The 11,818-nt window shown below is 36.0% G+C and overlaps 1 protein-coding gene across 5 annotated transcripts in view; it reads left to right on the plus strand.

The window, feature by feature from the left end:
* The window catches only part of ECHDC1 (ethylmalonyl-CoA decarboxylase 1), a 55,011-nt gene that overhangs the window by 40,756 nt on the left and 2,437 nt on the right, over positions 1 to 11,818 (plus strand). The gene's annotated exons all lie outside the window — the stretch shown is intronic.

Below are 11,818 nucleotides of genomic sequence, written 5' to 3' on the forward strand. Positions count from 1 at the left end.
TGCCAATCATATCATTCAAGTAGATAATCAGTCTAGTATAACTCCATAATTACTTCATTGCTGTGCATTTCAGAAAGTTAAAATGATTTTGAAAAAACAAATCCATATTAACAAAGTCCCTGGGGAATGAAGCCAAGGAAATACATGAAACTTTAAGAGTCACAAGAATTATACAAGAAAAGAACTAAAAACAAAAAACCCAAAGAAATAAAGAGAATGGGGAAAGGGTCTGCTTGGGTCTTCTCTTACTAATGACAAGAGGTTTTCTGAGACCCTGTTTATACTGTGATTTGTAGAAACTTTGTGGGGACTTTGAGCTGATTAGAGAATTCATTTAGAGAAAATTATTTGGTACCAATTAACCCTTTAATCCTAGAATTCTTTTTAGTACTGGATAGCTGTACTTTTGGAGAAAGAAATGGCAGTCCAGTCCAGTGTTCTTGCCTGGAGAATTCCATGGATGGAGAAACCTGGCAGGCTATAGTTTGTGGGGTCACAGAGTCGGACACGACTGAGTGACTGACACATGCAGCTGTACTTTATAGGAATGATACAGTTTTTGTAAGGCTTTCAATATTTTGGTTTTCTGTGTATAAAACATAGATGTCAGTTTAATGACTTGCTACAAAACAGGGAGCTATGTAACCATCCTATAGGTCAAGAATTGAAACATTATCAGCATTCCTGAACTCCCTGTCATAACCCCTTCATTTCCATCTGTAAAAAAGTATTACCCTAAATTTTATAATTACTTTCTCATTTTCCTTTATAGTTTATAAGTTAACCATTCTATAACCAATATATTCTATTCATTTTCCTTTTGAACTAAATATAAATAGCATGCTAGTAGAAATACTATGAGAAAAGATTCAGTTAGCTAATTCATGCAAAAGAGGTAATTTTTTAAAATTTATGATTCAGGTTTCAGTTTATAAGTTGAAACATGTCACTTTGTATTCAAATAAATTGAGATTTTAAAACAGTTTGGGTGTATAAGACAAATTACAAAGATCCTAGTCTCTTTGAAAACTGTGCTAAAGTTGCTTCAGTTGTGTCTAACTCTCTGTGACCCTATGGACTGTAGCCTGCCAGGCTCCTCTGTCCATGGGATTCTCCAGGCAAGAACACTGAAGTGGATTGCTATGCTCTACTCCAGGGGATCTTCCCGACCCAGGGATTGAACCTGCGGCTCCTACACTACACGCAGATTCTTTACCTTTGAGCCACCACCACCTGGGGAAGCCCCTTTGAAAACTGCTGCTGCTAAGTCACTTCAGTCGTGTCCGACTCTGTGTGACCCCATAGACGGAAGCCCACCAGGCTCCCCTGTCCCTGGGATTCTCCAGGCTTTGAAAACTAGTACTTGCTAATTGGGGAGGATTCTTGTATACAACAAAAACTGGCCATTTCACATGACAGTGCCCTCTGCTGTCATCAGTGCAGATTGCATTCAGTTCAGTTCAGTCGCTCAGTTGTGTTCAACTCTTTGAGACCCCATGGACTGCATGCAGCACACCAGGCTTCCCTGTCCGTCACCAGCTCCCGGAACGCACTCAAACTCATGTCCATTGAGTCGGTGATGCCATCCAACCATCTCATCCTCTGTCGTCCCCTTCTCCTCCTGCCTTCAATCTTTCCCAGCATCAGGGGCTTTTCCAAGGAGTCAGTACTTCGCATCAGGTGGCCAGAGTATTGGAGTTTCAGCTTCAGCTTTAGCATCAGTCCTTCCCATGAATATTCAGGACTGATTTCCTTTAGGATTGACTGGTTTGATCTCCTTGCAGTCCAAGGGACTCACAGTGTCTTCTCCAACACCACAGATCAAAAGCATTAATTCTTCAATGCACAGCTTTCTTTATGGTCCAACTCTCAAATTCATACATTACTACTGGAAAAACCATAGCTTTGACTGTATGGACCTAATTGCAGATTCTATCAGGAAGCTACATTTCATTCTATGAGGAGGAAGCAGTTATATTGGCTTTATGGACAATATGAGACTAAATAGAAAATGTGTGTGAAAGGATTAAATGCTTTTCTCTCTTTACCCAGAAATAAAGGTACTTACGAAAAATATCATTTAAACATATAATTATGATATATAAATATAAAGCATATATTTAGATATAATGTAATATATCTAAAGAATCCTAAAGCTATATGTCAGTATACATTATCACACTTAAAAATCCTCTACATAAAATTAAGTGAAAATTAAAACTTTATAGATGTATTCTGGACAAAATGTACCCTCTAACACAGAGTCGTGTGCTCATCTTTAAGCGTTTATTAGACTTTTGCTTCATCTTTTATACTCATTCCTGATCTGTGTTTGGGTGGAGTTAGGGTATAGGACAAAAGGCAAAATCACAGAAAAAATAATTCAAGATTACTTAGTCCTTTAATACTACTAATTTACCTTGCTATGTTTTTCTATAAATGAAATGTCATATGTCCTGGAACCTCATAAAATACTGTTTTTTTTGATTATGAGAAGTCTGAGGGTACTACCCTCATCAGATATATTCAGTATCATAAACAGATACAGTCATTTTTCCATGAAGACATATTCATTTGTAGATCAACTACTTGGCTTGTACAGATCCTCATATTAAGCTGCATTCAGTAGAGTCATTCATTAAACGTATATTTAGCACACATTTATGCTAGCTTGGCACTGCCATTCAAGAAAGTTGTGTGTCTTGGTTTTTTGTTCAGTATTTTTAGTAATACAGTTTTATTACATTTTATAAAATTGTTGGTTCACAACTTACAAGAAGTTTTAAAAACATAGAAACTGATCTTTCACAATAGAAGTGTGAAAAATACTCTCTGAGACTATTCAGCTCTTTTAAATGTACACACTCAATATAAGAGTTCTTAAAGGTAAAGGCTAATAGAGACGCTTGTATAACTGAAGTACATTATTACCACTAGTTACAGGGTAGTGATAAATCAATATTAATTACTCTAGCTATCTTCCACCTAATTTTATCATTGCTCTGTTGGTTATTTTCTATAACAAACTGGAAATTATTTCAGGAGATGAGAAATACTTTTTCTTTTGAGAAATATTTTTAATATGAATATTCCAGTAAGTGAGCTTATACAGCATTCCAGCATTACCCCACTCCCTGCCCTGAAACCCTTTAAGCACCAGCTGATAATACATGCAATGAATTAATATGTGAAACACTCAGGTCTACATAGCATATATAGACTCTAATACTGAATTGCCTTTAGTTGAATCATAATTTTCATGTAAAACTTGCTTAGAGAAAATGACTTTTAAAAAACATTTTCTAAAGCTGGTAACTTAAAAATTGTCATTCCACAGGGCTCAAAAATTAGTCGCTCAAACATTATGTTTCTCTTTAGTGATAAAATTGATGAGGAAATAAAAAGCTAGAACCGTGATAAAATCATCTGCTTCTGACTTTTAAATTTGTCTTGGTTAAATGAAACACAAATTAAGAAAATATGTATTTGAATATTTCTATTGCAGCCATAACGAATCACCACAAATTTAGTGGCTTATAACAGCACCTGTTTATCTCACAGATATATAGGTTGGAAGTCTGGCTGGGCCGAACTGGGTTCTCTAAACCTGGTCGCGCAAGGCCCAAGTCAGTAGGTTGATCGGACTGAGCTCTAAGGACTCAGGGGAGCATGCACTTCCAGGCTCATCCTGGTTACTTACATCAGGCAGAATCCAGTCCCATGCACTTGTAAGACTGAGGTCTCTGTATTTCTGTCAGCATGCCAGCCAGGGGTCAGTCTTCGCTCTTGGAGGATGCCTGTATTCCTTCTCATGTTTTCCATGTGACCCCCTTCAACAGTGGTGGGTTAAGTTCCTTTCATACTTTAAATCTTTCTCACTTTTCCCTCTGCTGCATCTCTCTGACTCCAGCTGGAGAAAGTTTTCTGCTTATAAGAGCTCACTGGTTAGAATGAGCCCACTCAGATAATTGAGGATAATGCCTCTATTTTGATATATATATATATATGTACACACACACACACACAAACTTAATTAGAGCTGCACAGTCCCTTTTATCTTGTAAAGTAACATATGCACAGCTTCCTGGGATTAGGGCCTGGACTTCTTTGTGGGACCATTCTACCTCCATCACAAGGGCTTGTCATAGAGAATATAGTTGCCAGGTTTTTTTTTTTTTGGCTAGCTTTTATATTCCTATTTGATGACCAATTAAAATTGGTAACTTCCTTATTCTAAGTTACCTTTGTGAACTGCATCTTTTTAAACTTGTTTAGATATACCAAATTGATAAAGATTCATTGATCCAAAAATTACTTAATATTTTATTATATTATAGTTTCTTAGATTGGTTTCAAGCTCAAGATTCTAGAGTGTGCTTTAGGAGGTACTTAGAACACTCATTTCTTGATTCCCCTTGTCTTATGCCCTATCATTCAACAAAAGGAAGAGGGTGGGAGAGGGAAGGGAAAAGGAAGGAAAATCTCTCAGAAATATCCTAGAAAATAGAAAATTACAAACTCAGATTGCTTGAGTTTTCAGAGTCAACTTTTGGCAGTCAGAAACATGTCAACAGTTTAATTACTTGTCTGTTATTCAGTTTTTGCTACTTAATTTGGTATAAGAGAGAAATTGGAATTGTGCTTTTGGTTTGAAATTACGGTCAGCCCTCTGTATCTGTGGGTTCCAAATTCAAGATTTCAACCAAGGATTGAAAATACTCTGGAAAACAATTCCAGAAAATTTCAAAAAGCAAAACTTGAATTTGACATGTGCTTGCAACTGCTGATGTTCCTTTTACACTGAATTAGATATAAGTAAGCTAGAGATATTTAAACTATACGGGAGGATGTGTACAGGTTATATAAAAATACTACACCATTTTATATAAGGAAATTAAGCATCTGAGGATTTTGATATCTGTGAGGGATCCTGGAACCAGATAATGTAATTTCACCAGTTTTTAACATTTTGCTGTTCTGTTTTTCACCTCTTATATGTGTGTATATATGTATATTTTATATATATATAAAATAATATATGTAAAATAATTTTTTATGAAAAAATTGAGAGTAAGTTGGAAACATCTTACCCTTTTGCTCCTTCATACACACACACACACACACACACACACACAAATATATACTCTTTTTTCAAGAACTAGTTGTTCAGTTGCTCAGTTGTGTCTGACTCTTTGCAACCCCATGGACTGCAGCACGCCAGGCTTCCCTGTCCATCACCAATTCCTAGAGTTTGCTCAAACTCGTGTCCATTGAGTTAGTGATGCCATTCAACCATCACATCCTCTGTCATCCCCTTCTCTTCCTGCCTTCAATCTTTCCCAGCATCAGGGTCTTTTCCAGTGAGTCGGCTCTTCACATCAGGTGGCCAAAGGACGGGATCTTCAGCTTCTGCATCAGTCCTTCCAATGAATATTCAGGGCTGATTTCCTTTAGGACTGACTGGTCGTCTCCTTGCAGTCTAAAGGACTCTCAAGAGTCTTCTCCAACACCACAGTTCAAAAGCATCAATTCTTTGGCATTCAGCCTTTTTTATGGTCCAACTCTCACATCCATACATGACTACTGGAAAAACCGTAACTTTGACCAGATGGACCTTTGTCAGCAAGAGTCCATATAGTAACTTACTATACTCTAATGAAGACTAGAGTGTTCTTTATATAACCACAGCACACAGTTGTCAAATGCAAGAAACTTAACACTGATGCCATACTTTTATCTAATATACTATCCATATTCTAATTGTGTCAGTTTGGCAGTAATGTCCTTTATAGCACTCCTGGACATTTCGTCTACTGCAGGATCATGTACTGCACTTAGTTGTCAGAATTCTTCATGTTCAGGACTGAGATAATGTTTTTTAAGCCACTAAGTTTGTGTGATAACATCAATAGAAAGTAATACAGATAATGATACTTTAAAAATGTTTATTGTGCTAATTGTAAAAGGATATTGTGTGCATTCTGGTGAATATGAATCACCTGAGGATTTTGTTGAAATGCAGTTCTGATTTCATCTCAGGGGTGAAGCCTGAGTTGATGCTGATATTACTGGTTCACAGACCACACACTGAATAGCAACATTCTAGATTATTTTGTGTGTTGGTCATTCAGTCATGTCCAACTCTTTGTGATCCCATGGACTGCAGCCCGCCAGGCTCCTCTGTCCATAGGGATTCTCCAGGCAAGAATACTGGAGTGGGTAGCCATTCCCTTCTCCGGGAGATCTTTCCGACCCAGGGATTGAACCTGGGTCTCCCACACTGCAGGCATATTCTTTACTATATGAGCCACCAGGGAAGATTATTTTGAAAATACTTATCTTGAACCTATTGTAAATATTATGATAATAAAATATATTTTACTGTATATTAAAATTTTTTAAGAATATAGTTAGCTATAGCATAAAAATTAAAGTTGCAGCCAAAGATAATTAGCATTAGCACTGCAGTGTACTTTCTTCATGTCTTTTTAAAGTAGACATATAATTTTCTATTTTTTAAAAATTAGGATCATGACTTATAGTTTATATTTAATGACAGTGTTCCCATATCACTTGTGTACTTGAAAAATATGAATTTAAAATTTTTTAAAATATTCCATCAGTTTGGATGTACTAAAATATCCTCTTTTGGCTGTTTCTAATTTTCCTCTATTATGATTAATGCTGCGATAACTTCAATACCTCGGCCACTTCATGCGAAGAGTTGACTCATTGGAAAAGATCCTGATGCTGGGAGGGATTGGGGGCAGGAGGAGAAGGGGACGACAGAGGATGAGATGGTTGGATGGCATCACTGACTCGATGAACATGAGTTTGGGTAAACTTCTGGAGTTGGTGATGGACAGGGAGGCCTGGCGTGCTGCGATTCACGGGGTCACAAAGAGTCGGACACAACTGAGCAACTGAACTGAACTGCCTTATATGTAAGGCTTTGTCATTTTGGATTATTTTCTTTGATTTATTCTATAAATCCTAACACTTACTGAGTACTTCAGGTACTTAGTCAAAGAATGTGATCATGTTTAAGAGTTTTTGATATATAGTGCCAAGTTACCCTCCAGGAAAGATTCTGCTAGTTTATGCTACCACCAGCAGTATATGAGTGTCTATTTGAGAGCATCCTTTTTTACAATAAGTATTACTCTTTTAAAAGCTCTCTTCTAACTCTGATAATCGAAAATTAAATTTTATTTTGTGTTTTTTAAGGTTTTGGTGAGGCGTAAATTTTCATATGTTCATTGATGCGTATCTGTGTGAATTGTGTGCATTTTCTTTTTGTGTTTCTTTGGAGTATCTTAAGATTTTGCTGTTTATACACTGGATGAAAAACACATTTTTATTCCATCATCTCCCTAGAGGAATAAAATTCTCAATTATGCAGTTTAGAGCCTGCTATTTAATTTGTTTTCAATCTTGAACATTGATTTCATGAATATAAATAACTCTCAGCCAAAGGTATTAGCATTTCCAGCTGCTCCCTATTAGTACAAAGTATATTACAAAGAAAGGGAGCTGTAAACAGGCTTGTCCCAAGGGAGCTACTGTACATCGCCCTTTTCTTAAAATACTAACCTAATAAGTCAAACGCGAAATACAACATAATGTTCATACTTGCACAAGTGTGCACACAAAGACGCACACACACACCAACCAACACATCCCAGTCATTAAAAAAGTAAATTCCATTTTTGCTGTGGCAGTGCCTGTACTCTGAATATGAGATGTCCACCTCGGGAAGCAGTCACATTTCCTGTGCATGTTGCTTTTTCTGTAGTTATCACTGTATTATGTGAAAAGTCTTACTTCAGAGCCTGTGATATCAAGAACTTCCCCTTCTCTGAGCATGCTAGGATTATAACTGAATATTAAAATCAGACTTTATATTCCCCCAAAACTCTCCTGTTTCTCTCTCACTTTACCACCACCATCACACACAAATGTACACATGCACAAATAGGAAAAAACTTCATTCAACCACGCACTTTTTTACTCAAGCAGTCTCTTTACATGAAGTACATGGAGCCTCATGAGACCAATCAGCTAAGAGCAGGAAATCAGAAAGGTGAGATAAGGGGAGGATCTTTGAGATCTTTCCCCTTGTTTTCTATAATTTGTCTTGTGATGTGACGGCAGGTAGACAACAGGAGGAAGAAAATGCCAGGAAGGTACATGTACAAACAAATAAGTGTCTCTGTTCAAGGCATGATTCTAAAAAGTATTGTTTGTGGTCAAAGATGTTGCTGCTTATGTACCATATTTCCCCATGTCACTACAGTTTGCTTCGTTGTATTTGGTTTGTTCTTAATGCCATGTAAACGACCAACAATTTCAGACCCTAAGTTTATTTAAATCAATGATTCCAGACTTGAAATTTATGATATCATGTGATTTTGTAATAGGACCGCTGTCTTTAAATTTTTATTTATGCTTTTACTTATATTGCATAATATTCCTTAAGTTAGTCTTAGGTATATGTCTATGTTTTTAAAAAAAAAAAATCAACTTGGAATCTTCCACTTCAGCCATATCTATAACGGAACACAGTATTATTTCTACCTTTATTTGGAAATTAAGAATTGTATATATTTTGTAGTCTCCACTAACAGATATTGAGGAAAGGTAGTGTATCATTATTTGCTGTGTTTCCAGTGCAAGTATACTCTTTTACATTTCAATACTTTAGAGATTGAATGACTTTAGTCCAGGAAAAAACTTTATAATGCCATTCTAGCAGAAACACTGCTATTATTTGTAGTGACTTACCTATTAAGGCAAACAAATTAATAATAATAAAAGTACACAGAGAATGTAATATGTGTGCTCTGAGGCTATAAAATACATAGTTTTTATATACCAAATAAAAGTATAAATAATACTGTGTTCTATAGATGTGGCAGAGGCAGAAAATTTCACAGTTTTTTTTTTTTTTTAATGTGGACCATTTTTAAAGTCTTCATTGAATTGGTTATGATATTCCTTTTGTATTATATTTTGATTTCTTGGCCAGGAGGCATGTTAGAATCTTAGCTCCCTAATCAGGGATCAAAGCCACATAGCCTGCACTGAAAGGTGAAGTCTTAACCACTGAACTGCCAGGGAAGTCCCACTGATTTTTTTTTTTTTTAAATATATATAAGCAAGTTCCTCTAGGATTAGCAGAATTGTGGCGTATATATGTCCTAAGTAACTTTCATATATTAACTCATTTATTGTAGTATTCATAGAAATTCTAAGGCATAAAGACTAGAGGCCCAGGGATGTTAAATAACCTACCCTTCCTCATCCTCTTTATACCATTGAGTCTTTGTTCTCTGCTGTTTTTACAAGGTGTAAAATGCAGCTGGTCTAGTGGTCAGGCCTGGCAGTCGAGCTTAAGCTATACTCTTTCCCAGTGCAATTATATATGTGTTTCTCGTTTCTTTGCCGTGGAGTTCATGAAAAGTACCTTTCTTTAATAATAAACATTTTAAACACTTTTTAAAAAGAACTTTTACTAAAAAGTTTCCTATTTTAGTACAATTCGGTAATTGTTTTTCTTGAATAAGTTTGTTCAAAGTCCTGAAACTTATCGCTAAACTCATCAGAAATTAGTAGCAAAATGAACAGTCCTTTCAGGTATCAACATTGACTTTGCAACACCTGTCAAAAGATACTCTTTTCCAAGTTATGGTTAGTTTTTCCCGATATATTCATACCACAACACCAGGTATATCCAAGTTAGATTAATTTCCTCATCACACCTCTCAGTGGGTGTCACAGGAAATTTTCAACCTTGCCAATGATAATGACACTAACAGAGGATACTTAAAATTCTTTTACTTGTCAAAATAAGAGAGTTAATATGGTTTAATGAGTCTGCTGTAAGGCTTCAGAATCTTAAGATTTGGGTCTTCCAGTTTTCTACATAGATTAATAGATTATCACTTGCAATAAACTACATTATAGGTGATACCAGATAACTGCATCTAAACTTGCAGGAATTAGTATATAATCCTAAAAGGCCTCTTAGGAAGAAGTTTCTGTTTTTGGATATATCTTGTTGATATGACATTTTCTTCATAAATTCTGATTATCACCATTGAAATTTTTATATTTAAACTTGAACTTTTAGATTAATAGTCTTGAAAGGTTATCATCTGAATGTCCCATATTTCTCTCACTGTTAAACTACTTTGTGTTCTCTTGTCACTAATAAAATTTTTGGTATTTACTAATGTAATATGCACTTCAATTCACAAGTACACCCTAGGCATGACATATAAAGAATGGATGTCAGCGTTTGATGACAACAGGTATTTATATAAGGACAGCCTCAGGATTTGTTAGAGTCCTTTACAAGTGATACCTCACCTTACAAAATGTGGCAAGAGGAACACAACCACACATGGTATAAAGATGATAATAAACATTCTTCTTTAGAAGCAATTCCAAATATATATATGCTTTATACATAATCACTTTTGTTGTCATAAATTCATCTGCATTAGCCCAACATCTAGGACTTAACCAGCTTTTATGTTCAGCTGATTTTAAGTGAATATTTTCCTGACATAGTCCTTCTTTGTATTGTAGACATAGCTCTGAGCCATCAATGTCAGTTCCAGGGTATAATTAGGAACTGTGACAATTTTATCTGTGAAAAGCTTTATAGGATTTTCAATATTAATAATAGTATTTCTAAGTCTATTAGACATTACTGTAATTTCTACTTTCTTTTGACCTTGATTTCTGTTTAATGAAGCTGTTCTTCCCTCACAATTTGGGGCTAGTTCAGATTCTTAAGACACTTGGTTCCTTCTTCCCTCCCATTTGAAAATTATTTATTGAAAACTACTACTTTCATGGCTGTTTGCTTCTAAAAGCAGTGGTCCATAATTGAGGCAGATTTTCCCTCAGAGAATTCACAGCTGCAAGGAGAACGTCCTCTTTCCCAGTGGGTTAGTAAATAGGCTTTTGTGAGAATTCTCGATTGGAATAATTCTCTTGATTAAAGGGTCAAAGACTGAGAGTCTGTTGTTCTTGGTGCTAAAAGAACCAACCACCTGCAGCTGGGCACGGAACACTTTGGAAATGCAGAACTTACTTAGTCTTCATTTTTGTAATGAGTAGCTTGAAAGCAATAATTTTTCTTAAAAAATTAAAATTCAGACATGGCCTTTAGACCAAATTAGATTTTAATTTGAGGCATGCAGTCAAAATACTGATAGGCTCCCTTCCCTAAACACTGTGGCTTTATGCAGTCTATTAATAACAGCATACACATATTTAACTGGTAAATATGATTGCCGTGCCTACTAGTCTCCTTGTTTATTCCCTTTTATTGTTCCACTTGTTTAATCACCCTGTACATAAAAGTCCCAATATTTGGGGAAAATGAATCCCTGCTGTAGGAAATCATCCCACTCAAGTCCAACCCAAGCCACTGTCAGCTTTCTTACTGGCATCCCCGCTTCCACCCTCCTCTAAGTTACCTATTGTATATCGTGGGAGGTTAAGAGCACGCATGGGGAAGCTAACTTACTTGGATTTAAAATTCTGTCCCTGCTATAGCTGCATGGCCTTGGATGTGCTATTTAATCTGTTGCCTGTTTCAGTCTGCAAAATGAACATATTACTATACCTCCAGGGTTGTTCCGAGGATTAGTTAACATAAAGTTCCTTAAATAGTTGGTGTGCTGTTAAATGCTAAATAGGCAACTCTTACAAAATAAATCAGATACTCTTCCTTTGGACAGCCTCCTCCTAAAGAGCCTCACACTTAAAAAATAAAATCTGACCTCCTATCCAAGTGCCTATA

This window comes from Moschus berezovskii, chromosome 10 (genome assembly GCF_049115385.1).
Source record: "Moschus berezovskii isolate FMDL1 chromosome 10, NW_MosBer_1.0, whole genome shotgun sequence".
NCBI lineage: Eukaryota > Metazoa > Chordata > Mammalia > Artiodactyla > Moschidae > Moschus > Moschus berezovskii.